Genomic DNA, 25,520 nt, shown 5'->3' with positions numbered 1-25,520 from the left:
TTGGATTCTGTGTCTCCCTCTCTGTCTGCCCCTTCCTCACTGATGTGCTCTCTCTCTCTCTCTCTCAAAAATAAACATTTAAAAATGTAAAACAAAGAAAATTGTAATAGTTGAAAGAAGAGAATTGATATATGGGTGAAGAACAGACTTCACAAAGTGATGATTTGCGGTCCTTTTCCCAGGAGGCTTCAGAAATAAATATAAAATCCAAGCTAATAAATAGAAGAAGAGAAAAATTGATTTTTAAAAATAAGCCCAGAAATCAAAATAAAAAAAGGATGGAAAAGTCAGTACTAGAATAAATTATTCTGAAAGACTTCTCATAATTAATGGATGATGATGATTTCATATTGATGGGGTTCGTAGGGGCCACAGGGTAGATAAGAAAAAAAAATCCAGGACATTCTTGATATTCTAGTGAAATTTATGTAGATCAAATAACAAATGGGGATTCCTGAAAGCATCTGTGAGTAAGAATCAAATTTATATCAGGTTATCTCAAGAACAAAAATGGCGGCAAGGTGAGACCTGAATGTTATTTTAATATAGTCAATCTGGAGAATAGTTCAAATGTATTTATCGGTAAAAGTAAAACAAAGTTTAAAAATATCATAAGAGGACATAATAAGGAACAACAGGGTCAAGACATGACAGACATGACTATATGACCCTAAGTTTATGGACTTGAAATGTATGAAATGACAACTTGCAGAGATGAGGAGCAAATACATAAGCTAATAATTATAGCTGCATAAGTGAACATACATCTGTGAGAAAATAACATGTCAACCAGATTATAATAAATTTATTAAAAAAGTCTAAGCGAATTAATAAATTACAGATCTGCACAATGCATGCAGAGATGTAGAGATACCATCAAAAATAAATATTTTGGATTCATAGGTAATACAAAAATACCATATGTAGGCTACAAATGAAGCTTCATACATTTCAAAGACAAAAAATCATGTAGACTAAGTTCTTTGGTCCCAGTGCAATACAGTTTGGAAATCAATAATAAAAGAGCTACTTCAAAATTCTATTTTAGACATTTAAATAAGACGCTAAAGAGATTTTAAAAAGTATGAAGAATATTAGGAGCTGTTATATGCTAATACATTTGAAAACTTAGATGAAATGGCAAGTTCCTACAAAACCATGAAATGTCAAAAAAATGTCAGTGAAATAGAGAGCATGAGCCATTCAGGAAGTGTCAAAACAATTAGAGCAGTCAGCCAGGGATTGACCCATAACTTCTACAAACTTCCAGAGAGTAGCTATTTAGTAACTTAAGAAGTTTTTCCCAGAAAGAGGAACACAGAATAAAGCTCATTTTTCCAAGCTCGTTTTGTGAAGCGAGAGAGTAATCTTTATTCATATATTCATATATATGTTCATATTCACATTTATATATTATAAAAAGCCATGGGAGTATATGTGGCCAATAAACTACCGCTTCAAAGTTGACTCAGAGATGAGGACAAAAAGCGCAGAAACATAACCATGTGTTTACAGCAGATGTGATCTATGCCGGACCAGGCATGCCAACCCAGTCATGAAAACGTTAAGAATATAAGCGCACTAAATGGAGGAAAGTGGAGTTGGATCCCTCTCATTCATTACATAAACGTGCAATTCCGAGTGCTTATGAATCTTAAACACAATAAAGCTAAAGGAAGAAAAGAAGACTATGGCTGGGCCCAGGGGTAAAGGCAGAGGAAAGAGATAATATTCCAGATATTATTAATAAACCAAAGACTGTAAGGAAAAAAGAAGAATCAATGGATTTCATTACCTAAAATATCAGAAATTCATCAAAGAAGGAAAATAGAGACAATATTAGCCAACGCATGGCAGGTTGCAAGGAGATATTTGCAGCAACGGAAACCAATTAAGGATGAATATTGAATATAGAAGACTGCTGCAAATCAACAAGAGCACAGGGAAACGGAAAAAAACAAGCAAAAACATCTAGAAGTGTATGAGGTATTCACCTTCAGCAATAAGGGGCTCCAACTCATGCACTGTGAAGTCATGACCTGAGCCGAAGTTAGACTCTTAATCAACTGAGCCCCCCCGTGTGCCTCTGAAGCTCTCTTTTCAGTATTGTTTCTGGTAGCTATTGTTGTGAACATCTTATCTTTCCACCTCTACGTATATAAAATATGATGGATACATTTACTGTAACATTACAGAGCAATAAATTATGTGTACATACAACAACAAGAAGAACACACAAAGCTACAGCATTACACACACACACACACACACACACACACGCACAATGTCCATAGCACAATACTATTTGCATAACCTAAAAACATATAGAAAGGGACCACTGTGTTTTCATAAGGTTATATACACATCCAAGGACATGTGACAACAAATTAGATTAAGTGCCTGTGTGGGAGAGAGTAGGACAGGACCCAGGATAAGGAATAGTGGAAAAACACACAAAAGGGAATGACCTTTGCCATGAATTGATCAAAATTCGGTACTATAAACTGGAAGTTATAGTGTCAACTCCAAATTTGAGGCCAAAGAAAATGCATGGCAACAAGATGTTTCAGTCACTTGTGCTCAACATATATGTGTTTCTCTGCTGTTTAGAAGACTGGAATTTTGAAGGGATTGGTTAATTCCATATTTCTTATGCTTTTTGTTTGGTCACTCTTTATCTCAGTTCCTTTTTTTAAAATTTTTTTTTACGTTTATTTATTTTTGAGACAGAGAGAGACAGAGCATGAACAGGGGAGGGTCAGAGAGAGGGAGACACAGAATCCGAAACAGGATCCAGGCTCTGAGCTGTCAGCACAGAACCCGACACGGGGCTTGAACTCATGGACAGCGAGATCATGATCTGAGCCGAAGTCGGCTGCTTAACCGACTGAGCCACCCAGGTGCCCCTCTCAGTTCCTTTTTGAGCAGAAGAGTTTCTTTCTTTTCTCTCCCTCTCTCTCTTTTTTTCAAGAGATGGAGAGGGGGAGGGGCAGACAGAGAGGGAGAGAGAGAACCTTAAGTAGGCTCCACACCCAGTACGGAGCCTGATGAAGGCATGATCTCACAACCCTGAGATCATGACCTGAGCCAAAATCAAGAGTCAGACACTTAACTGACTGAACCACCCAGGTGTCCCAAGTTTATTTCGTGATGTGCATTTCTTTTTCGGTCTTCAGGCAAAACTCTTCGAGTGCTTTGATAAATATGTGATCTTTCATTAATATCTGGTTGATGTTGGTTTATCAGTTTCTTGTGTTCAACTCCTTCTTCCATCTTGGATACTGTTGTAAGAGTATGATCCTTAGTTGACATGAAAATACACATTAACAATAAACATTGACCACACTTTGACAGCTCACCTGGAAAACGTTCCCAGCACACCATTTTGCTGTGACAATACCGGACAAACACAGCTTAATGCATTCTAGCAAAGCAACCCAAAAGGACACAATGTGGTCATGAACGTGATGGGAATGATTTTAACAATATGGAGATTGTAAATTCCACGGATAGTATTTGTAGTAAAGATCAGTTTGAAAGAAACTGTAAAACACTTTACTGGTGATTTTTTCATTGTGATCGGAAGATTGGTGTTGGCGTAGCAGACTCAGTGGAGCCTCCACTCCAATTCTGCAGTGTGCTCTGTGGAATTTCAGCTGTCAGTAACTGCATCTTTGTGTCTGAGGGCTGTTCTCTTGGAGGAAGGGAAAACTGCCCTGTGGATGTGTCCAATATGCCAAGGAATCATATACCTCCTGGGGGCAACTCTCAAAAGACACACAAAAGCACCAACAGGAAAGACGATACAATGCAGATCAATTTATAACAAATGAATCACACTGGTGTGGTGACTGGTTATCTGGAAGTGTCTATAGTGTGACTTTCTGACTTCCTTGGACTCTGCTTATATCTAAGCCTCGCTAAGGTGGGCCAACCACTTAGTGGTTTTGTAGAAAACCTAAGATGAAAAGATCCACTTTATTACTTAAAAAGAGGGAAAAAAATGAAAAAACAGTTATGAAAAAGATTTCATTGTGGATTTTTCCCCCAAGAGCCAACTATTTTGGTAGAGTGCTGCTAGGACATGTATCTTGGACTAACCAAATATCTGGTGCCAAGACGTTAAGACAAAGTGAATCTAAGATCTCCTGCCATGACTCAGCAATCGCACTGCTAGGAATTTATCCAAGGGATACAGGAGTGATGATGCATAGGGGCACATGTACCCTAATGTTTATAGCAGCACTTTCAACAATAGCCAAATTATGGAAAGAGCCTAAATGTCCATCAACTGATGAGTGGATAAAGAAGTGGTGGTTTATATATACAATGGAATACTACTTGGCAATGAGAAAGAATGGAATCTGGCCTTTTGCAGCAACGTGGATGGAACTGGAGGGTATTATGCTAAGTGAAATAAGCCAGGCAGAGAAAGACAGATACCACATGTTTTCACTCATATGTGGATCCTGAGAAACTTAACAGAAGACCGTGGGGGAAGGGAAGGGAGAAAACAAAGTTAAAGAGAGGGAGGGAGGCAGACCATAAGAGACTCTTAAATACTGAGAACACACTGAGGGCTGATGGGAGGTTGGGGAGAGGGGAAGGTGGGTGATGGAAGGTGAGGAAGGCACCTGTTGGGATGAGCATTGGGTGTTGTATGGAAACCAATTTGACTATGAATTTTATGTAATAAAATAAATAAGATCTCCTTATCTTTTACTTTCGTATCTCACTTATTCAAACCGTTTAGTGTTCTAGTATTTCTTGTGTTCATACCTATCATTCAAGATAGGTAAGCCAGCCCCTTTCTCCATGGAAAAGTTGTGTTTAAAGGCTAATTGATCTGAAGCAATACTTGAAGTTCTTTCAGAAGACCTTCATGAAACACACTGGACAACCGCACCACGGTCTCCCATCCAATGGTTACACATGCCTTTTTTTTTTAAATTTTTTTTCAATGTTTATTTATTTTTGAGACAGAGAGAGACAGAGCATGAACGGGGGAGGGTCAGAGAGAGAGGGAGACACAGAATCGGAAGCAGGCTCCAGGCTCTGAGCCATCAGCCCAGAGCCCGACGCGGGGCTCGAACTCACGGACCGCGAGATAGTGACCTGAGCTGAAGTCAGACGCCCAACCGACTGAGCCACTCAGGCGCCCCAACACACACGCCTTTTAAAGGAATCTCTGTATCTCCAATAAACTCACTTCTTAATGTCGCTTTGTCCATCATCACACCAGAACTACCAACCGTGTATTGCCAGAATACATAGCTAAGCAAGTTAAATCAAAGAGTCTTCTTTGGAAACTCCACGCTAGTCTCATAATAAATCTTTGCAAACCAGGTCACACTAAAAAACAAAAATAACAACAACAACAAAACAACCCACATACCCACATGCTCACACACATGCACAGACAGATAAAACATGAGAAGTATGCATTTACTCTAAGACAAGACCCTTTCATGATTCATTCAATTAAACATAATTCATGCCAGGGACACCTGGGTGGCTCAGCTGGTTGAGCATCTGACTCCTGATTTCAGTTCAGGTCATGATCTCATGGTTCATGGGATAGAGCCCCACATTGGGCTCTGCACTGACAGTGCGGGGTTCTCTCTCTCCCTTTCTCTCTACCCCTCCCCTGCTCATGTGTGCTTGCCCTCTTTCTCTCTCTCTCTCTCAAAATAAATAAATAAACATTTAAAATTAATCATGCCATTGAATAAAAAAACTCCACAGTTCAATATTTTAATTAAAAGAAATTCTAATCAAAATATTTCTCCGACATTTAGAAAATTATTCTCAAATTATCTGTAAGAAAAAAAATATTAGAATAGCTGGCATCTTTAGTTTTAAAGGGACATGGGATTAGCTTTGCCTTATGTGAAAGGGACCCAAGTACTTTAGAATGTGGGTGGCTTCTTACTTTCCAGACTCAAGTCGTTTGAGCATTTCAGTTCTTTGAATGAGGCACATTCAGCCTATAACCGGACCTGTGAACAGGGTCTTATTAATTCAGTAAAAAAATTTTTCCGCCCACTCTCCATGCAAGGTTTCTTTAAAAAAAAATTGATGTTTATTTATGTTTGAGAGACAGAACACAAGTGAGAGAGGGGCAGAGAGAGAGTGAGACACAGAATCCAAAGCAGGCTCCAGGCTCTGGACTACAGAACCCAATGCGGGGCTCAAAATCACAGACTGTGAGATAATGACCTGAGCTGAAGTCACTCACAAACTGTGAGATCATGACCTCAGTTGAAGTTGGACGTTTAACCAACTGAGCCACCCAGGCACTCCATGCAACGTTTCTATTTAATCTTTATCCATTCCCCAACCCAAGGCTATTCTCCATGGTTTTCCATAAATATTTTAGTAAGAATTTGCTTAATATGTGTTTCTCTTACTGCAATATAAGCTCTGTGAGAAAACTAATTTTGTCCATTTTTTTCCTCATTACCGTCTTCTCAGTGCCTGGCATTAGGGGTATCCAGTAAAGAATATTGATTTAGAATCAAAATGATTAAATCAATAATTTATGACTGGATAATGAGTTAATTGTATAAAAAAATTATGTAGGGCACTCTACCATACACAACTCTCAAACAAATGTCAAATGCCCTAAATATTTGAATGTAAAATATGAAATTACAAAATATTTTAACAATATATCTATAATTGGGATGGTTAGAGAGAACTTTTCAAAACATAAAACCAAAACAGGAGTCATAAGGAAAATATTAATAGTTTAATTGCATAAAACTTAAGTGAGTGTGAATAACAAAAAACGTTTAAAAATGTTAAAAATCAATGCTGAGAAGTATGTGTAAATATGCTCCTGTCAATAAATAAGAAAAAGAAAGCATTCCATAAGGAGATGATTTTGAAAAAGAAATAAGGTCACATGTCTACAGTTTATAATTACGTACAAACACAATAATTGAAAACGAAGAAATGTAAATTGTACAGCATTGCCACTTTTTCCCTGAGATACATAAAGAAAACATCATAGAAATAGGGTTTCTAAGAGTGTGCAGAACGAGGCATTCATTTATACTTCCATATACAGGTGAAAAAATGTATAATACAATAATTTGAAATATGCCAATTTATTGGTGTGTGTATTATCATGTTATTTGTAATAATACATTGGAAACAAATTAAGTGTCCAATAACCGAGGCTTCCAAAAATGTATTATAGCGCATCCAACAAAGGAATGAGACACTAAGGGTGATGTCACCAGGAGTTTTATTAATGGGGAAAGGTATTTCTGTTCATGTGTGAATCCTGCCACAAAGAAGAATGTTTAAAATTATTCATTGTTCAGTATTCATGGTATCTGTATATCTGTATATATATATATATGCATATTTATTTATGCTAATATACACTGAAAAGGTGTATTTTTAGCATAAACATGATAATGGGAGTTATAGGTTCTTTATTATGATTTATTTTTTCTTTTAATATTTCTAATATTTCTTCAGTAAATCTGTCTTACCCTAAATAAAAATGGTCTTTCATCGAGAGGTATTTGGAATAACTCCAAAAATGTATTCTTGTGGGTCTAGCCCAAACCTGAGATTCACTAAGGTTTACAGCATGAGAGAGATTGAACAAAAAACACTTAAATTTTTTTTTTCTTTCTCATTTGATTCAGCCTGCTTTGGCCTTCATTTGTTTTCTTGAAAATGAGAAGCAATTTATTTCAGATGCCTTAGCTTTTTTTTTCTCCCCAGTTTTTTGTTTGTTTTTTTTTTTTATAAGGAAAACAGGCTGATTTGTGCATTCTTATGGACAGTCTCATTCTCAGAGGACTTTACGTGTGCTTTTCTTCTACGGGGCTGTAAACTTCATGAGAACTGTGTTCTGACTAATTTATCTAATGTACCTCCCACAGTGTTGCAAGTAAATATGTGTTTGTACATATACAGATTCTCAATACATTTGAGGCAGTAAACTTTTCCTTTAAATATATATAATAAATATAATATAATATAATATAATATAATATAATATATATTATGAGGGCTGAAATGGAAAATGGATGTACCTGTTCTTTACACTCAAGTCCCCTCCTTTCACTATTAGAACCTTTTTCAGATGTTTTACTATGTCTTAGGGAACACATCTTCAGTGGCTAAGTTATATAGGGGAATATATATATGGTTACGTGTCTAGTTTCCATGGTATGAAGCTGATAATTTTGTAAGCTAGCCCACCCCACATTGGACTGCCCAAACTGTTAAAATCGTCCTTCTCATAGGTGTACCAAAATATGCTGTTTCTGAAATCTAGCCATCGATTTCACCTCTGTGCCTTGGAGAAACGGCGAAGTGTGGCTTCCATGGTCTGTATGGTGGCTTCACATCTGAAAAGAAGTGCTTCTCTGCTGGGCTAAATGGCTCTGGGTCCTCATGTGGCCATTTCCCAGGACTTATTCCATGCACTTGTGATGGAATAAGTCCTGGGAACTTATTCCATGCACTTGTGATGGCTTGTCCTGAATGTTCTGCTGGTCTACCATGGCCTCCCCAGGGGAGGCCACGGTGTTCTTGATTCAACCGGCCCCTTACAGAACACAGTGAGACAACTGTCACTTTTATTTTGGAGCATATGTCCCCATCATAGTCATTTGACCGCTTTGCCTTCATTGTATTCATCAAGTGTGGGCCACTGCCACACCCCACGCATCTTGTGGTCCTTTGCTCCATTTCCTTGATGCCCGTTTATGTCGTGTTTGCCCTCCAGCCCTGCAAATCAGTGCCCCTGACTACAGAGTTAATTCCAAGGTTTTCATTTTTTTCATTCATTTTATTTTTCTTCGCCCAAGCTATTATAAATGAGAATTGGTAACACACCTTGAAAGTTAAGGGTCTGGGGTGCCTGGGTGGCTCAGTGGGCGAAACGTCTTACTCTTAACTTTGGCACACGTCATGATCTCACGGTTCCTGAATTCGAGTCCTGCATCCGGAGCTGCGCTGATAGCACGGAGTCAGCTTAGGATTCTCTCTCTCCCTCTCTCTGTCCCTCCCCTGCTGGCTCTCTGTCTCTCTCAAAATAAGTAAAAAAAAAAAAGAAAGTTAAGCGTCAATGCCAGTTACAGGCACCAACTTGAGGTACAGCTGTGTGTGGCCACAAGACGAACATTTGTTGAATTCATATTGCAGCTATTCAGGTAACTACCTCATTTAGTTTCCTCAATCGTAAGGAAATTTCTTTTGTTTTCTGAAGTTCACATTTCAGGAAAATAAGTTCTTAAATTCTGGTGCAAGAACGCTTTTTCCTCCCTCTTCACATTCCGCCTGAATCCTTGGGGGAAAAACCACGAGAAACTTTGCTGCCCTGTGTCTTACTCGCTTAATCATCTCACCCAAAGAAAGGCAGAGTTCCTAATCTGAATGGGCAGATCCCCAGATACGGGGCCCCATACTAGTCTCTATGTAGGTGGGCCTCATAAGAAAAGGGCATGGGGAAGGCTGACCTTCACATTCACTTCTGGCCTTCTGTGTTTTTCCCCCTTGTGTTCCTTGGCTCCTGGAGAAAGGAAAATCGGTGAGCCTGTGTGTGGAGAGTTGAGCTAATTGTGAACTTCCTGCTCGAGTCTTTCAATCCGCTGGAGCCAAGACACCTGCAAAGCCTGTCCCAGCGCCATTTACCCGGGAGATGGTTCCATACACCTAGTTCCTGAAGCTAAGCTTTGAAGGCTGTGAGGGCAGAGGGGGAGGAGGGGAGGGGGTGGGGAGGTCCACCAGAGTGGTCACACGGTAGGGTTCAAGCTCTGACCCAACCACTAAGAGAAGGTGGTTCTGTTTGTTAGATTGGTTTTTCAGTTTCCATTTGGCTATTGTGCTTGTGTCTATGCAAATATAATTTCCTTCCTATGAAATTGGGGAAAGAAGGAGTGAGAGGCAGAACTCGTGCTGCAAAAATCCTGCTTTATATTCTTCATATTAACCTTATACTGCCCCGACTCCTACCTGTCATGGGCTTGGAGGCACAAGGGTGACCTGCTGATTCTGTAGGAAGAAGCATTAGGTACCTTCTCAGAAACTTTCTCAGCTTGAAATAACCAGATGGGCAATCCTCACGGGTGATAAAGACCTTCCTCGTCCTCCTTAGGTTGCAAATACACAGCTTGGGTGCTGGCCAGATCCCCTCTGCCCCACTCCTAACTTGTTTTTCTCCCCTTTGTAACGTTCCATGCCCTTCTTCCTCTCCCTGTCCCTTTCTGTGTTTTCCTTCCTGTGTTTTGACCGTGTGTATTCTCTCGGGCTGGATGGCAGAAACTACCCCCCCGTGTGGGGGTACTCAAGCCACAGTGCCCTCTGTAAAAGGACTGTGTCTCCATGCCTTTTGTTTCACATTGTATTTCTTATTGGAGCAGAAGCCAATATTGAGTCCATTCCCGTGGGCTGGAGGTGAGCAGCTCACCTGGTAAGATGGGGGTGAATATAGGAGTGATGACTTCCCTAATGCCGGGGGTGGGATGCCTCTTCCATGGGGGCTTAGAGAATTTGTGATACTGCGTCCTGCTATTTGCCTCTGTCTCTGCAATTAGGCTATGGTTTCCTTAACTCTTTCTTGTTTTATTCACTCAACGCCTACTATTTAGAGCTCGCCCCCTGTGCTAGAGAGCTGTAACTGGATCCCAAGGTAAAAAGACACAAAACAAATAAAAGAATAAGATAACCTCATGGTCACTGCCCACCAGTCACCCCCAACAACCCAGACAAGGAAACACGTACTGTATAGTGACTGCTTAAAGGGTCAGCTAATGCCTGTGAATCCTTGGAAGAGATGCACTCTGTCTGGCTGAGACATGAGGAGACCCAGACTGGAGAAGATCGCTTTGAATCGAGTCCTGAAAGATTAGCCCTTCCTTGAAAGCCAAAGGAAGGCTGGGGGTGAGGGACAAGAGCCACTCATGCACTGCAGCGAAGCAGTGGCAATGCAGTCTTCCTGGGGAAGGAAGGCACAGGCAGGCTTGGGAAACTGGGAGTGTTGAGAGCACCTGGAGAGGAGGGTGTGAAGAGTGTGGACTTCAAAAGAGAGGCTTGATCCAGTCATTCATTTTGACATCTATTTTATGACTCCACAAAGTGTAGCCTTTACTGTATACTCTCTCCACTCCCTTCCTCTCTGTCTGTCTATCTATCCATTCTCCATCCATCCATCCATCCATCATCTATCTATGTATCCATCCATCAATCCATCCGTCTACCATCTATCTATCCATATATCTCTGTGCTCTCATTTTCTAACAAACAAATGCATGAGGAACAAAGTCGATATTTTAAGGCTATCTCTCAAATGTTATATAAATATGTATGAATAATAGCTGTTGAAATCACCAGGAAAAAAAAAAAGAGAACATTACTGTTTACCTCTCATTATTCCTTAAGTACCTGTGTATGTGTTTGCTTAATTACTTTAAGTGAAAGCATATTTTAAAATTGCCGTGACTTCCCCAGAATAAATGAACTACAGGAGAGACTCAAGCCACGGACCACAAATTGTTTTTCGTCACATGAAGTTATCGATACCAGCCCTTGTTTATGGATCATTTCAGGGATTTATTTCCACTTGGGACATTCTATCACAGGTATTTTGGTCCGCGTTAAAGCTCTGTGAGGGCGCATCTGAACAGCCTCTCTGACATGACACCCAGTTCCTGTACAAAGCTGCCTGTGCCATGGACTCATAGAGAGCCAGATGTGTCTAGAAAAACCTGTTGGAAGGAGCAAAGTGAGGCTGGAAACAGGCCAGAGAAGAAGTGCAAGAGAGCCACAGTGGCTGAAGAGCACTTGAGTGTTCGTCATTGAGCGAATCAAGGTGCTGTTTGGGTTTGCGTCAAATAATCAAAATTGAACAAAAAAATATGGGGGCACCTACTCCGTTCTTAGTCCTGGACTAAAGAAAGATGCATTTAGATATGAATATATATATATATATATATATATATACACACACATATACATATATATACATACATATGTATGTATATACATACATATATACATATATACACACACATATATGTATATATATATTTCCTGGAAGTGTGTCTATCTATTATCTATCATCTATCTATCATCTATCTATCTATCTATCTATCTATCCATCCTGGAATCCCGGAATTGTAGATCAGTCCTCTGTACCTTATCAAATTACTATTAATCATCTTTCCAGAACACCATAATGACTCTCAGGAAGAAAAAAAAAACATATTTTAGCAGAAATGAAGTGAACATCGGTGGCAGAAGAAACGGAATCCTGTAAAGATCTGGAATAAATGTTAATGACCAGCTGAGTGGAAAGGCTATGAGATCTGTAGTTAACATTTGTTGTTGAATTCTGGGCCAGTCACTCAACCCCTTATAAACTAGAAAGAATGATATAAGGGGATAATATACAATGGAGAAAAGATATTTTTTTCAATAAGTGATATTGGAAGAACTGGATAGTTGCACCCAAAACAATGAAACTGGATCTCTTGCTTACACCATTATGCAAGAGTAAGTGGGGGATGCATTAAAGACCCAAATGTAAGATGTGAGACCACAAGACTCCTAAAAGAGTATAGGCAGTGTGTGGGTGCTTAGGAATGTGTCCATTTCTTCCAGGTTGTCCAGTTTGTTGGCATATAATTTTTCATAGTATTCCCTGATAATTGCTTGTATTTCTGAGGGGTTGATTGTAAAAATTCCATTTTGATTCATGATTTTATCTATTTGGGTCATCTCCCTTTTCTTTTTGAGAAGCCTGGCTAGAGGTTTATCAATTTTGTTGATTTTTTCAAAAAAACAACTCTTGGTTTCATTGATCTGCTCTACAGTTTTTTTTTTTTTTTTTTTTTTTTTTTTTTAGATTCTGTATTGTTTATTTCTGCTCTGATCTTTATTATTTGTCTTCTTCTGCTGGGTTTGGGATGTCTTTGTTGTTCTGCTTCTATTTCCTTTAGGTGTGCTGTTAGATTTTGTATTTGGGATTTTTCTTGTTTCTTGAGATAGGCCTGGATTGCAATGTATTTTCCTCTCAGGACTGCCTTCGCTGCATCCCAAAGCTTTATAGAAACTTGAACAGACCCATAACCAGGAAAGAAATTGAATCAGTTATCAAAAATCTCCCAGAAAATGAGTCTAGGACCAGATGGCTTCCCTGGGGGAATTCTACCAGACATTTAAAGCAGAGATAATACTCATCTTTCTCATGCTGTTCCAAAAAATAGAAAGGGAAGGAAAACTTTCAGACTCATTCTATGAAGCCAGCATTACTTCGATTCCCAAACCAGACAGAGACCCAGAAAAAAAAGAGAACTACAGGCCAATATCCCTGATGAATATGGATGCAAAAATTCTCAAAAAGATACTAGCAAATTGAATTCAACAGCATATAAAAAGAATTACTCATCATGATCAAGTGGGACTCATTCCTGGGCTGCAGGGCTGGTTCAACATTCGCAAATCAATCAATGTGATACATCACATTAATAAAAGAAAAAATAAGAACCATATAATCCTGTCAATCGATGCAGAAAAAAACATTTGACAAAATTCAGCATCCTTTCTTAATAAAAACCCTTGAGAAAGTCGGGATAGAAGGAAGATACTTAAACATCATAAAAGCCATTTATGAAAAGCCCACGGATAGTATCGTCCTCAATGGGGAAAAACTGAGAGCTTTCCCCTTGAGATCAGAAACACGACAGGGATGTCCACTCTTACCTCTGTTGTTTAACATAGTGTTGGAAGTTCTAGCATCACCAATCAGACAACAAAAGAAAATCAAAGGCATCAAAATTGGCAAAGATGAAGTTGAACTTTCACTTTTTGCAGATGACATATTATACATGGAAAATCCAATAGACTACACCAAAAGTCTGCTAGAACTGATACATGAATTCAGCAGAGTCGCAGGATACAAAATCAATGTATAGAAATCAGTTGCATTCTTATACACTAATAATGAAGCAACAGAAAGACAAATAAAGAAACTGATCCCATTCACAATTGCACCAAAAATCATAAAATACCTAGGAATAAACCTAACCAGAGATGTAAAAGATCTGTATGCTTAAAACTATAGAAAGCTTATGAAGAAAATTGAAGAAGATACAAAGAAATGGAAAAACAGTCCATGCTCATGGATTGGAAGAATAAACATTATTAAAATGTCAATACTACCCAAAGCTATCTACACATTCAAAGCATCCTAATCAAAATTGCACCAGCATTCTTCTCGAAGCTAGAACAACCAATCCTTGGGGCGCCTGGGTGGCACAGTCGGTTAAGCGTCCGACTTCAGCCAGGTCACAATCTCGCGGTCCGTGAGTTCGAGCCCCGCGTCAGGCTCTGGGCTGATGGCTCGGAACCTGGAGCCTGTTTCTGATTCTGTGTCTCCCTCTCTCTCTGCCCCTCCCCCGTTCATGCTCTGTCTCTCTCTGTCCCAAAAATAAAATAAACGTTGAAAAAAAAAATAGAACAACCAATCCTAAAATTTGTATGGAACCACAAAAGACCCCGAATAGCCAAAGTAATATTGAAGAAGAAGACCAAAGTGGGAGGCATCACAATCTCAGCCTTTAGCCTCTACTACAAAGCTGTCATCATCAAGACAGCATGGTATTGGCACAAAAACAGACACATAGACCAATGGAATAGAATAGAAACCCCAGAACTAGACCCACAAACATAAGGCCAACTAATATTTGACAAAGCAGGAAAGAATATTCAATGGAAAAAAAAAACAATCTCTTTAACAAATGGTGCTGGGAGAACTGGACAGAAACATGCGGAATAATGAAACTAGACCACTTTCTTACACCATTCACAAAAACAAACTCAAAATGGATAAAGGACCTGAATGTGAGACAGGAAACCATCAAAACCTTAGAGGAGAAAGCAGGAAAAGAACCTCTCTGACCTCAGCTGCAGCAATTTCTTACTTGACACATCTCCAAAGGCAAGGGAATTAAAAACGAAAATGAACTATTGGAACCTCATGCTGATAAATAGCTTCTGCACTGCAAAGGAAACAGTCAACAAAACTAAAAGACAACCAGCAGAATGGGAAAAGATATTTGCAAATGACACATTGGACAAAGGGCTAGTATCCAAAATCTATAAAGAGCTCACCAAACTCCACACCTGAAAAACAAATAGTCCAGTGAAGAAATGGGCGGAAAACATGAATAGACACTTCTCTAAAGAAGACACCCAGATGCCAACAGGCACATGAAAAGATGCTCAACGTCACTCCTCATCAGGGAAATACAGATCAAAACCACACTGAGATACCACCTCACGCCAGTCAGAGTGGCTAAAATGAACAAATCAGGAGACTATAGATGCTGGAAAGGATGTGGAGAAATGGGAACCCTCTTGCACTGTTGGTGGGAATGCAAACTGGTGTAGCCACTCTGGAAAACAGTGTGGAGGTTCCTCAAAAAATTAAAAATAGACCTACCCTATGACCCAGCAATAGCACTGCTAGGAATTTCCCCAAGGGACACAGGAGTGCTGATGCATAGGGGCACTTGTACCCCAATGTTTATAGCAGCACTTTCAACAATAGCCAAATTATGGAAAGAGCCTAAATGTCCATCAACTGATGAATGGATAAAGAAATTGTGGTTTATATACACAATGGAGTACTACGTGGCATTGAGAAAGAATGAAATATGGCCTTTTTGTAGCAACACGGATGGAACTGGAAAGTGTTATGCCAAGCGAAATAAGTCATACAGAGAAAGACAGATACCATATGTTTTCACTCATCTGTGGATCCTGAGAAACTTAGTAGAAGACCATGGGGCGGGGGTGGGGAAGGAAAAAAAAGTTAGAGAGGGAGGGAGGCAAACCATAAGAGACTCTTAAAAACTGAGAATAAACTGAGGGTTTATGGGGGGTGGGAGGGAGGGGAAAGTGGGTGATGGGTATTGAGGAGGGCACCTTTTGGGATGAGCACTGGGTGTTGTATGGAAACCAATTTGACATAAATTTCATATTTTAAAAAAGAGTATAGGCAGTAAACTTTTCCATGCCAGTCTTAGCAATAGTTTGTTTTGGAATATTGTCTCCTCAGGCAAGGGCTACGACAAAAGCAAAAGTAATTCAGACTACATGAAACTAAAAAGCTTTACCCAGCAAAGGAAACCGTTGACAGAATGAAAAGGCCTTCTAGTGAATGGGAAAAGATGTTTGCAAATGACATATCTGATCGGGAGTTGATATTCAAATTATACAGAAAACTCACACAACTGAATACACACACACACACGCACACACACACACACAGGCAACCCAATTAAAAAATGAACAGAGGACCTGAATAGACATTTTTCCAAAAAAGACATACAGGTGGCCATCGGGCCCATGAAGCAATGGTGAACATTAGTCATCATTAGGGAAATGCAAATCAAGACTATGTTGGAATACCATCTCATACCTGTCAGAATGACTAGTATCAGAAAGATAAGAAATAATAGGTGTTGGTGAGGATATGGAGAAAAGAGAACCCTCGTGCACTGTTGGTGGGAACGTGAATTGGTATAGCCACTATGGAAAACAGTATGGAATTTTCTCGGACAATTGAAAATAGAAATACCATATAAATCAGCAATTCCACTTCTGGGTATTGATCTGAGGAAAAAAAAAACACTAATTCAAAAAGATATATGCACACCTATGTTCACTGCAGAATTATTTACAATGGCCAAGATATGGAAGCAACCTAATTGTTCATCGATAGATGAATGGAAGATGTGAAGATGGGAGGAAGACGTGAGGTGGGAGACTGATCTTGTCACCAGGGTCCTCCCTTCCAGGACAGGCATGGCAGGAATATCTAATGCCGTTTCTGGAATAAGAGTTAAAAGAGAGGTGCTGGCACATGGTAATGATTACTGATCAAGAAAATATCAGTAACAAATAACTCGGAGTTAATGAGTCAAATCTGAGGTGAAGGGTATAGTTTCAAACATGACTTTCGTTCAAATACTAGTACAGCATATTACAAAAGTTACTCTTACCTCTCAGAGTTTCTCAGTCTCTTTACCTCTAAATTGAAAATAATAAGATCTGCCTCTTGGGTTGCTGGGAGAATTAAATTACATAAGAAGCCTTCTGTTTTGTCTTTCATAGAGTAGCCTTTTAGAAGATGCTAGCAACTTTTAAAAGAACTTTATACAAAACAGTTTTAATCCTATACCTCACAAAACACATTTTTAAAATTTCTTTTAGCATTTTATTTTATTTTTTGAGAGACAGAGAGAGAGCATGAGCAGGGAAGGGGGAGAGAGAGAGAGAGAGAGAAGAGAGAGAGAGAGAGAGAGAGAGAGAGAGAGAGAGAGAGAGAGAGAGAGACACAGAATCCGAAGCAGGCTCCAGGCCCTGAGCTGTTAGCACAGAGCCTGATGTGGGACTTGAACCCACCAACGTGAATTCATGACCTGAGCTGAAGTTGGATGCTCAACCGACCGAGCCACCCAGGCACCCCTCTAAAGAAATACATTTTGCTACCCAGATAGAGTGGCTCATGGATCTTCTCTCATATACAGGATGCCTCAACCCTTGCTGCTGACTTAAAATTCTTGAAGAAGCCCAATGTTTCAGCTACACTGTGCGATAATGTATCTGCACAGCATTTCATTAAATTAAAATCACCCCCAAACATTTCAAAATAGTTGGAGTTCATCTTAAAAACCAAACTTACACACATCTATTGAAAAACTGGAAATTCTGGTGAGCTAGGCTTCATTCTGGCGAGGCGATGATGAGCCACTCAACTGGGTCAAGGCAGCCCCTTCAGAAAGGGCTGTCTCAGCTCCCAGAAGCAAAAGAAACAGTCCTGGAAAAGTGGTCTGCCTTTATTTGCTGGTGTTTACAGTTAACTTTTATTTGCTTGAAAATTGAATAGCTTTTATTTGATGTGGATTTTCACCTCGTCTTAGAGTCACCATGTAGCTTTTATCCTGTGTCTTGAGAATTCTGTGACGTCGTCCAGTGCCATCTGATGGGAAAAGCTGGTGTTTTAAAGTTCACCATTATAGAAGGGAGGAAGGGAGGTGGTGATGTCAGGTTTGAGAATGATGCTAAAGTCACCGAGGTGAGCTCCCACGGATGCCCAGATAATGAAGACGGATGAACCGATGCGTCCTGTCAATTTCCCTCCAGAGGACGGTCTCATGCCTGGCTGAAGTTTTGTACTTCACCGCCCTGACCGGACAGAAAAACACAGACTTGAGAAGAAAGTAGGGCCAGGCAGGTCCAGGAATTCTCTGGAATCGTATCTAGAGTTCTAGATGGTGCAAAGTGGGAGAAGGTAGCGTGATGAGGTCAGGATCTGGGACACACATCTGTACTGGGGCTAGAGGACACTCTCAGAAACAAGGCAGACAAGGAGAAGTTATGTGAACACGTGATCACAGGCCAGGGGAAGTGGTGGTAAGTAGCAACAATTCACTTTAAACTACTTCATCTCAGGCCACATGGTATAAATGGGTGTATTAGTTTCCATTGCATGCCCCAGTTGTTCGGTTGCTATAATCATGCCACGGAGATCTGCTAGCTTTTAATCGGAAAGTCCACACCCCAGGAGTGGCTACTACGAGCATTCTACTTTTTTCACCAAATAATATCACAGGCTATGCTAATTAACTGGAAAGCCTGACAGATACCAGGAAGGTTGTAGATTGGAAATAGTGGGTGTTAGAAATATGCTTCCATGGAATAATTTTTTTATTCAGTATTTGTGGATAAGGTTAAATATTTTTTTAAAGTGTTTTTAATGTTTATCTTTGACAGAGAGAGAGAGACGGAGACAGAGTGCGAGCGGGGGAGGGGCAGACAGAGAGAGACAGACAGAATCTGAAGCAGGCTCCAGACTCCGAGCTGTCAGCACAGAGCCCGACGTGGGGCTCAAACCCACAGACCGTGAGACTGTGATCTGAGCCAGTCAGACACTCCACCGACTGAGCCACCCAAGCGCCCCAAGGTTAAATATTTTGAAGGGGCACTTGGGTGGCTCAGTGGGTTAAGCGTCTGACTTCAGCTCAAGTGACGATCTTGTGGTCTGTGGGTTCGAGCCCTGCGTCGCGATCTGTGCTGACAGCTCGGAGCCTGGAGCCTGCTTCAGATTCTGTGTTTCCCTTACCTTGCTCTCTCTCTGTCTCCCTCCCTCTGTCTCTCTCTGTCTCAAAAATAAATAAACACTAAGTATCTTGAAAACAATCCTTGCTTTTTAAGGAATAGAGTGCTAAATCTAGTATCTACCTAACCATAGGCTCTTTAGAGATAACACGGGTGGTTTGATTCATAAATGAGCTTGTGTCCAGATGGTGGTTTAGAAGAGTATTGGTCATGGCATTCCAAGAGATGATTCGCTGAAATGCACACCTTGAATATTATATCATTTCTTTCCAAGGAATCTTCCATGCAAATCATGTGTGGAGTCTCAAAATTGTACAGTGAGATTTCACTGGGGCTGCACTCCGGTTTGTTAATGTTTGTATATGTGGCAGAATTTAGTCTGGGACTTGATTCTATAATTTACCGGTAGGTAGCTTATGAGGGAGTACCAGTTTTCATTTATCTCCAATTATTGGGCTGTGCTAGTGAGATCCTCAAAAAGAACCTGGTAACTAGGCATGACCACTGTGCCTAGGAACTGGATAGATGGACAGGAACAAGGAAGACAGAGCGTAAGTACCAGGGGAACTTAGTGGCTCAGTAAAAGTATCTGTGCTCTCGCGGGGCCAGCACAGAGCTTGGCCCTGGGGGTGCCTTTCCTGGGGATATGCTGGTGAGTGGAAAAGCATTGAAACAAGATGTAGGAGGCTTAATGTAGTGTCAGTCCTACCTGGCTTTTGTGAACTTGTATAAGCCCTCTATCTGCTTTGGCTTCCTGATACATCCGATGAGATGATATTCTCAACTGGACGGGCACAATATGGTGGATGAAATGAGACTTCAGAGCCTGTGGTCATGGCTGGAATCCCAGGCTCACCAGTGATCAGCTCAACTCCCTGTGTAACTTATTTAACCCATGTAAGCTTTCATATTCTTATCCATGGAACATAAGCAATGCTATTTCATAGAGACTGGTTTTGTACTAGGTGAAATGAGAAATGTGAAGTGTGAAGTGCTTAGACACGGTGTGCCCCGGAGTGGTGCTCAATAATGGTAAACCATCCACCTCTTTTCTTTCATTTAGTATAAAACATTAAGTCTATGCTTAAGAGTTAATGAAGGCCAGTTATGACACAGGCAAAGCAATCTTGGGAATGAGGATGTTATTCCTTCAGTATTGGAATTGAGATGATGCTAAGTGATGATGGTTAAGTCTCTTACTTTTGATGTTAAATGGTTAATGTGCTAATGAAGGAATACATGTTTAAACTAATAAATGAGAAAACCATTTTTAGGTTGGATTCTTCCTCCACAGAAAGAGTAAAAGACAGCATGTGAAAAACTAAGAGAGCTCTGAAAAGAATTTAGAGCACATAAATTATTCCTTCACCACTGGCCAAGAATATCACCAGGGAGGAAGAATCTCACACACACACTCACATAGACACACACAATTACATACATACATGTGTATATACACACAATTATGTATACACAGGCATACATATATACACAATTATATACATTTATAGACACACATACACACATATGTATATACATGAATATACATATGCACACATATATACATACATATATGTTTTTAAGTAGAATTTAAAATTGTGGAATTATGGGGACGCCTGGGTGGCTCAGTCAGTTGAGCATCTGACCCTTGATTTTGGCTGAGGTCATGATCCCAGGGTCTCTCTTTGTCTCTCTTAAAAAGAAATAAATTATGTTAGTGTGATTTCAGTCATCATCAATTCCTTCTGTCTTCTTTAAGCCATTAATGACTTTTATTTTATAAAAATTCAGATCGCTTGGTTCCTTATGTGACATGTCACTGAAACAATGGTGTACTTGTATTTAAAAATTGAGCAAAATAGAAAGTAGGAGCCAAAATATAAGAATCAAAAAGGAAGCCTGACTCAAGGAAAGAGAATCAACCGCTGTGGATATTTGACAAACATGAGGCAGCCGTGGAGACAGAGCAGCAGAAGTGTGGATAGATAGCTACAGCAGATATGTCCGCCATTGGAAAGAGGGAGCGCTGTTTCTGGTCCTGCGAACGCCACTCGTTCGGTGTCATTCCAGAGTGTGGCTCACAGTAACCTTCCTCAAGTCACAAATTCTCTGTGTTGAGATCTCATGACCTCTGCTCCTTCTTCCCTTTTTCCTCTTTCCAACAGTGCCTCGGCCAGAGGTAGGCTGAAGAAACAACATGGCACGTGGGAGTGTTTCCTTCTTCACCTCCACTTATTTTAAAATGGGGTCAGCATGGGAGCACCCCCTCCTTTTCCTTTGTACCCCTCATTCCTTCCTGCGTTGTTGCATGGCCGTTTGGGCACCAACAGTCTCCCTTGTAGGGAGATCTGAATCCCGAAGGCCCGAGTTAGCACTTCGAACCTTCTACCTCATTTTTTCCCTCCGGTATCACTATGTTTGGAAAACAATCTTCAAAGCATGACATTTGGAGGTGGAAACATATCCATATTGCGGTGAGGATGCGGCTTTCGCATGGATGGTTTAATGGTCGCTTTTGCGGATTTTAGCAAGCTTCATAGGATGAGCAGTGAAACAAAAATGGCTTTATTCAACTCTCTTTACCCAGAAGTCCCATACCTTTGAAGCCTTTGGTGACCAGGTTTAATACAAGCAAACAAGTGTCTCTTAAAAGTTGGTATCTTAGTGAGCCTTTTATTTTCATTTTTGGGTGTGCTGTATTTTCAGTACTACTCATAGAAGAAAACAACTATACAGATAACAATGAGGACAAATATTTCAAGGGTCAAAGTGAAAGTATTTTCTAATATTTGCTACTTTATGTATTCAAGACCTGCAAGTTTTTATTATTGTTGTTATTATTATTATTATTATTACTTTACATTTTTTGAGAGAGAGAGAACATGAGTGCATGAGTGGGGGAGAGGAAGAGGGAGGAGAGTCTTAACCTCCATGCTCAGTGTGGAGCTCCACACGAGGTTTGATCCCACGACCCGGGGATCATAACCTGAGCTGAAGTCAGCAGTTGGACACTCAACCTACAGAGCCACCCAGGTGCCCCAGGACCTGCAAGTGTGTAAGGGGGAGTTCCCAGTGAAAAAAAACATGAAAGAAGCAAAGTTAGAGATGAGAAGGAAAAATGTCGCCACGTTGCCGTGTTTGTGATGTTTTATTTCTGCACTATTTTGGAGGACATCCAGGCTGCATTTAGGCTCCGTGTGGCCTCCCCTTACCACAAATCACCCTCCACCACCCATGGGACAGTATGCTATTTATTCTCTCTGTCTTTTCTTCAGGAATTCTTTATCCCTGTGTTGTGGATATATATTTGGCCCTGCACAGTAGACCCAAAGTGCCAGAACTGAGACATTAAAACCTTTTGAATTAAATCACATTAGGAGATTATTTTTCACAGGAGCCCCTTAAAATAGATGTATCAAATTACTGTAATTCTAATTTTTCAAATCTTAGTACTTTTGACAAGTTGCAGCTCTGTTTACCCATTCTTACAGGAGCCTCATGATTTCCCCAAAAAAGCAGCATGAGGGCTGGAATTTTCAGTTTATCAAAGAAAATTGCGTGCATTTTCCAAAGGCAAATTGCAGACCGAAGGCATTTGTAGATGAATAGAAAACTATGTGAAAGGGAACACTCCGCTGTGTTTGCCCACTTGTAACTTCAACCACTTCAACCCAAATTACCTTTTGAAATACTATCTGAAAATCTAAAGAGTTTCAAAAGGCACCATTAATAGGTGTGTTGAAAATACAACCCAACTTTCTCCAAACCCAAGGCTTCACTATTCGACAACTTAACCTCAGCTGAATCTTTCTCTTAAGTTTCTTCAAGTATGTTTAAGTTTCAGTTCCTAAAATCCACAGGTCCAAAACATACCAGAGTTTACACTTACATCACCATAAGATTCACCATTAGAAAGTCCTGGATTTGGGGCGCCTGGGTGGCTCAGTCGGTTAAGTGGCCGACTTCAGCTCAGGTCATGATCTCTCGATCCGTGAGTTCGAGCCCCGCGTCGGGCTCTGTGCTGACAGCTCAGAGCCTGGAGCCTGTTTCAGATTCTGTGTCTCCCTCTCTCTGACCCTCCCCTGTTCATGCTCTGTCTCTCCCTGTCTCAAAAATAAATAAAACATTAAAAAAAAATTAAAAAAACCCCGAAAGTCCTGGATTCACACCACGTCCTGCCCTGAGGAGGCATGGCTTATTGCAAACCTTATCACAGAGATCCAAGCAAGACCTCTTATTAAACAAAAACGTAAGTAAAAATATTATTACGAATGGAAGCATAGAGGATTTAAAGGACTGTGTTGAAGCTTCTCAGCAAACCTGGGGCAGGCTTGGAACTTGAACTCTAATCTCACCTTGTCTTTCAGCAGAAAAATCCTGCTCTAAGTGAACTGTATGTTTTCTCTATAATATTTAAGCAGATAAAGGCATCAGTCCCCGCAGTACTGGCTTCTCAACATTCACTGTCTATAGCCATTCTCCAGCCATTCATCCTCTCCTGTTCTGTGTCTCCTGGAGGCTGATGGCCAAGGAGGCCATCAACTGGGATCCTTTTCTCTTGGGCTTTAGCTCTGCCTGGCTGATGGAAAGCACAGGAAAGGGAAGAGGGTGGGGAATGGAAGGCCATGGTGCTTATTTCTCCCACTCTGTCTCTGCTTCAACTCCGGCCTGGCAACATGGCAACACTCTAACTACCGCCATGTAGTTAGCAGGGCGCCCCTGCTTCATACCCAGATCTTGACCAAGATCGACCTCCTTGCTTCACTCAATGAGGTCCAAGGATGAAGCAGCTTCCCACTCTTGCCAGCTCCTTGTTGGCTACTTATTCCTTTGTGAGTTCCTTCACTCAGTAAACAGTCACTTCATTAAGAAGTTTCTCTAGAAGATCCCAACTAAAGACACAGGTTGGGGCGTCTGGGTGGCTCAGTTGGTTGAGGGCCCGACCCCACGGATTGTGAGTTTGAACCCTGCATTGGGATCTTCGTTGCCAGCATGGGGCCTGCTTGGGATTCTCTGTCTCCCTTGCCTCCCTCTCTCTCTCTCTGTCCCTCCCCAACTTGTGCGTGTACTCTCTCTCTCTCTCTCTCTGAAAATAAATAAATAAATAAAATCTAAAAAAAAAATGCTGTGCTTGATGCTGCAATCCTGATGTGTCACAAACACTTTGTACGTTTAATAAGCAATAAGTGTGTATCACTTCCTACTCTTGCCTACAATTGTAGTATATGGTCTGGGGTTACAGAAGAGAGAAGCAAACTCTTTGTCACTAAAGAACAGTTATGAGTGGAATACTTTGGTTTAAAAGCTGTACCAGAACAATTTCTATAGTGGGTAAGTCCCTTCTACATTGGAGAAATGAGTCTACATTGACACCCATGTGGTTCTCTTTGCAAGAGCCTCTGATCATGTGGGTGGCTCGCCATCACTTCCCGCTGTGGTTTCTGTGTCTTGTTCCAGAGTCTTGATCTCATCAGTCTTCTTATCCCCTGCTGAGCCTTTCTACGCAGGGCAGTGAATTAGGAAAGGACAGCCACCAATGCGGAGAGCATACGGTTCTGTTTCGTGCCATAAAGGGAGAGTTCTGATTTCCAGAAGAGGAGAGAATTCTTTATTTCTGCTTTTGGGGTATGCGTGGCACCTATTAATTAACATGCCTGTTAACATACCCTGAGAATTGCGAAAATGCATTTTGAAAATAAGTATAATTTCTTCATTGTATGCAACTTTCTTCTGTTGCCCAGCTGAACTTTATTGAATTATTCTACTCTATTTTGAAAATGGCCAGCTTCAAGCTTAGTGCAAAGCTTACATCAAAATATACTTCTCTCTCCGTCTGTCTCTCTCTCTCAGTTTTATTTTTACCACTAGTCTATTTTATATTATTTCTTTTTGTTTGTCCTGGTCCATTGTGTTAAAGTATTAATTTACCTTTTTGCTGTAGAAGGCTTTTCATCGCCACTCAAGCTATGTTCCATAGAATTCATGAGAGAGAAGAAATTTTTAAAGAAAAATAACAGCCAAATAGTTTGAATTTGAATTTATTAATAATAAACAATCAAAATTATTTTGGGGGGAGTTTTCAATATGTAAATTACTATACAGTGCTCATAATAATAATAAAATTAAGACTTGGGATCAAAGCATGTAAAAAATGTCAATAAATATCCTAACTGTGATGTAATCTATCTTGGGGTAATTGATAATTGCCGATACTTATGTGCTTTGCCATCTGTCAGTTATTCACGTATTCAACAAATATTTTCTGTAGCTCCTTTAATATACAAAGCATTTTGGAGTGGCATTAAACACAGAATATACTCCCTACCATAAAAACAGCTTAAAATTTATTTTAGAAGAAAACACAG

Source organism: Felis catus, chromosome C1 (genome assembly GCF_018350175.1).
Source record: "Felis catus isolate Fca126 chromosome C1, F.catus_Fca126_mat1.0, whole genome shotgun sequence".
Classification (NCBI taxonomy): domain Eukaryota; kingdom Metazoa; phylum Chordata; class Mammalia; order Carnivora; family Felidae; genus Felis; species Felis catus.
The sequence above is the reverse complement of the archived record's forward strand: the minus strand, read 5'-3'. Positions refer to the sequence as shown.